The 5000-nt window shown below is 31.0% G+C and overlaps 1 protein-coding gene across 6 annotated transcripts in view; it reads right to left on the bottom strand.

Moving 5' to 3' along the window:
* LOC133658575 (nesprin-2-like) overlaps window positions 1–5000 on the bottom strand; it is a 25682-nt gene that overhangs the window by 19726 nt on the left and 956 nt on the right. The gene's annotated exons all lie outside the window — the stretch shown is intronic.

The following is a 5000-nucleotide window of genomic DNA, read 5'->3' as shown; positions in this document are numbered from 1 at the left end:
TAGTAGGCCTGAGTATTCATTGAAAACAAGAGTCACCAACAATGTTACTCCATATACTGTACTTCTTTGGCGCACCACTAGATGGAGCCGGCGTACCACCCGTGGCACTAGTAGCACAGTTTGAGAATCAACAATAGGCGTGTCCCCGATACAACTTCTTCACTTCCAATACCGGAGCATTGAGTGCGCGATGAGACTACACTGCGTCCGATACCAATAATAATCAGATGCGATATCAGCACGAATTGCAGTACCGTCATTTTCCGGACTGTAAGCCTTTTTTTCCTACGCTTTGAACCATGCGGCAACACTACTGTAATATTGATATGTTTAGTTCATTTAGCTAGTTTTATGCTTGAAAAGGTTTAATTTAGTAAAAAAAAATTTTGAATATTTACACAAAAACACATATATATACACTACCGTTCAAAAGTTTGGGGTCACATTGAAATGTCCTTATTTTTGAAGGAAAAGCACTGTACTTTTCAATGAAGATAACTTTAAACTAGTCTTAACTTTAAACAAATACACTCTATACATTGCTAATGTGGTAATTGACTATTCTAGCTGCAAATGTCTGGTTTTTGGTGCAATATCTACATAGGTGTATAGAGGCCCATTTCCAGCAACTATCACTCCAGTGTTCTAATGGTACAATGTGTTTGCTCATTGGCTCAGAAGGCTAATTGATGATTAGAAAACCCTTGTGCAATCATGTTCACACATCTGAAAACAGTTTAGCTCGTTACAGAAGCTACAAAAGTGACCTTCCTTTGAGCAGATTGAGTTTCTGGAGCATCACATTTGTGGGGTCAATTAAACGCTCAAAATGGCCAGAAAAAGAGAACTTTCATCTGAAACGCGACAGTCTATTCTTGTTCTTAGAAATGAAGGCTATTCCACAAAATTGTTTGGGTGACCCCAAACTTTTATATATATATATATATATATATATATATATATATATATATATATATATATATATATATATATATATATATATATATATATATATATATATATATATATATATATATATATATATAAATATATACACACACATGTTTGTTTCTAAATATTCTAAATTACAAAAGTACAATTTTTTTAGAATATTTAGAAAAAAACATACATACATACATACATACATACATACATACATATATATATATATATATATATATATATATATACAGTATACAGTATATATATGTTTTTTTCTAAATATTATATATATATATATATATGTTTTTTTCTAAATATTCAAAATTACAAAAGTATAAAAAAATTTATAATATTGAAAAAAAAACACATATATATTGATTTATTTTTTAATTTTTTAATATATATATATATATTTATATTTTTACATATATATATATATATATATATATTATATTTTATATATATTTTTTTTAAATATATAAATATATATATATTTAAAAATATATATATAAAATATATATATAAATATATTAAAATAGATATATATATATATATATAGAGACTATTTATTTTTTATTTTTTAATATATATATATATATATATTTTTTTTTTAATATATATATATATATATATACATATATATATATATATATATATATATATATATATATATATATATATATATATATATATATACTTTATATTTTATTTTATTTTTTTAATATATATATATTTTTTTTTTTTAAATAATTATAAATTAATATATATATATATTAAAAAATTAAAAATAAATAAATATATATATATATATATATATATATATATATATATATATATAAATATATATTAAAATATATATATATATATATAGAGACTATTTATTTTTTATTTTTTAATATATATATTTATTTTTTTATTTTTTTAATATATATATATATATACACATATATATATATATATACTTTATATTTTATTTTATTTTTTTAAATATATATATGTATATATATAAAAAAAATTTTTAAATAATAATAAATTAATATATATATATATTAAAAAATTAAAAATAAATATATATATATATATTTATTTATTTTTAATTTTTTAATATATATATATATTAATTTATTATTATTATTTTTTTAATATATATGTGTGTGTGTGTGTTTTTTTTCTAATTATTCTAATTTTTTTGTACTAAATTAAGCCTTTTTTTCCTACGCTTTGAACCCTGTGTTAACACTACTGTAATATTGATATGTTTAGTTCATTTAGCTAGTTTTATGCTTGAAAAGGCTTAATTTAGTACAATTTTATTTAGAAAAAAACATATACATATATATGTTTTTTATATATATCTAATTTAGCAGATATACACTTCAGTGTCATATGTTTTGGTATTTCACTAACGCTAACTGTAAAGCATGTTAGCATAATACTGTTAGCTTTTTTAAAAATCTCATTCTGCTTATATATTTTGTTACTTTACGTTATATGGCCAGCATGCTAACTATTTTTTTTCGTTTACAATATTGTACCGGTTTTCAAGATGAAAACTACCAAAATGGCCTTTGTTGTGTCAGTCTGGTCACCCCTGGCTTACACCAATAGTGTCCAGTGCGCGGCCGACAGCCATTTTTTAACTGACCCTCGTCTTATTGTAAAACATAAAGTGACTTTATTATTAACGGGATGAGATGTGGATGTTTTTTATTGACCTACATTGGATGGCTTTTGGCGTCTTTAATCCACAAAATGTCATTAAAATTCTGCATGTTGGTCATAGCTTGCTTACTTGCTTGTCAGGGGTGTCACCACCTCCAAAGTTATGATACTTCCATATACTAAAGTAATGTCCGATCATTACCTTATAAAATTTGAAGTTTTGACTCTTTGTCAACAAGCTAATAATAATAATAACTGCTATAGCGGCCGCAACATTAATGCTGCCACAACGATGACTCTTGCTGACCTACTGCCTTCGGTAATAGCACCATTCCCAAATTATGTCGGCTCTATTGATAAACTCACTAACAACTTTGACGATGCCTTGCGCGAAATTATTGATAGTATAGCACCGCTAAAGCAAAAAAGGGCCCCTAAAAGGCGCACCCCATGGTTTACAGAAGAAATTAGAGCTCATAAATTATCATGTAGAAAACTGGAACGCAAATGGCGCGCGACTAAACTTGAGGTTTTCCATCAAGCATGGAGTGATAGTTTAATAACTTATAAACGCATGCTTACCTTAGCTAAAGCTAAATACTACTCAAATCTCATCCGCCTCAACAAAAACGATCCTAAATTTCTGTTTAGTACAGTAGCATCGCTAACCCAACAAGGGACTCCTCCCAGTAGCTCCACCCACTCGGCAGATGATTTTATGAATTTCTTTAATAAGAAAATTGAACTCATTGGAAAGGAGATTAAAGACAACGCATCCCAGCTACAACTGGGCTCTATTAACACAAATACGACTGTATATACGACGGACACTGCCCTCCAAAATAGTCTCTCTATTTTTGATGAAATAACATTAGAGGAATTATTACAGCGTGTAAGTGGGATAAAACAAACAACATGTTTACTTGACCCACTTCCTGGGAAACTTATCAAGGAACTGTTTGTATTATTAGGTCCATCAGTGTTAAATATTATAAACTTATCACTTTCCTCCGGCACTGTTCCCCTAGCATTCAAAAAAGCGGTTATTCATCCTCTGCTCAAAAGACCTAACCTCGATCCTGACCTCATGGTAAACTACCGACCGGTCTCCCACCTTCCGTTTATTTCCAAAATTCTCGAAAAAACTGTTGCACAGCAGCTAAATGAACACTTAGTGACTAACAATCTCTGTGAACCTTTTCAATCCGGTTTCAGGGCAAATCACTCTACGGAGACAGCCCTCGCAAAAATGACTAATGATCTATTGCTAACGATGGATTCTGATGCGTCATCTATGTTGCTGCTTCTTGATCTTAGCGCCGCTTTCGATACCGTCGATCATAATATTTTATTAGAGCGTATCAAAACACGTATTGGTATGTCAGACTTAGCCTTGTCTTGGTTTAACTCTTATCTTACTGACAGGATGCAGTGCGTCTCCCATAACAATGTGACCTCGGACTATGTCAAGGTAACGTGCGGAGTTCCCCAGGGTTCGGTTCTTGGCCCTGCACTCTTTAGTATTTACATGCTGCCGCTGGGTGACATCATACGCAAGTACGGTGTTAGCTTTCACTGTTATGCTGATGACACTCAACTCTACATGCCCCTAAAGCTGACCAACACGCCGGACTGTAGTCAGCTGGAGGTGTGTCTTAATGAAATTAAACAATGGATGTCCGCTAACTTTTTGCAACTCAACGCTAAGAAAACGGAAATGCTGATTATCGGTCCTGCTAGACACCAACATCTATTTAATAATACCACCTTAACATTTGACAACCAAACAATTAAACAAGGTGACTCTGTAAAGAATCTGGGTATTATCTTCGACCCAACTCTCTCGTTTGAGTCACACATTAAGAGTGTTACTAAAACGGCCTTCTTTCATCTCCGTAATATCGCTAAAATTCGTTCCATCTTGTCCACTAGCGACGCTGAGATCATTATTCATGCGTTCGTTACGTCTCGTCTCGATTACTGTAACGTATTATTTTCGGGCCTCCCTATGTCTAGCATTAAAAGATTACAGTTGGTACAAAATGCGGCTGCAAGGCTTTTGACAAAAACAAGAAAGTTTGATCATATTACGCCTATACTGGCTCACTTGCACTGGCTTCCTGTGCACTTAAGATGCGACTTTAAGGTTTTACTACTTACGTATAAAATATTACACGGTTTAGCTCCAGCCTATCTCGCCGATTGTATTGTACCATATGTCCCGACAAGAAATCTGCGTTCAAAGAACTCCGGCTTATTAGTGATTCCCAGAGCCAAAAAAAAGTCTGCGGGCTATAGAGCGTTTTCTATTCGGGCTCCAGTACTCTGGAATGCCCTCCCGGTAACAGTTAGAGATGCTACCTCAGTGGAAGCATTTAAGTCCCATCTTAAAACTC

This window comes from Entelurus aequoreus, linkage group LG10 (assembly GCF_033978785.1).
Source record: "Entelurus aequoreus isolate RoL-2023_Sb linkage group LG10, RoL_Eaeq_v1.1, whole genome shotgun sequence".
In the NCBI taxonomy this organism is placed as follows: domain Eukaryota; kingdom Metazoa; phylum Chordata; class Actinopteri; order Syngnathiformes; family Syngnathidae; genus Entelurus; species Entelurus aequoreus.
Note: the sequence above shows the minus strand (reverse complement) of the source record. Positions and strands in the feature narration are given on the sequence as shown.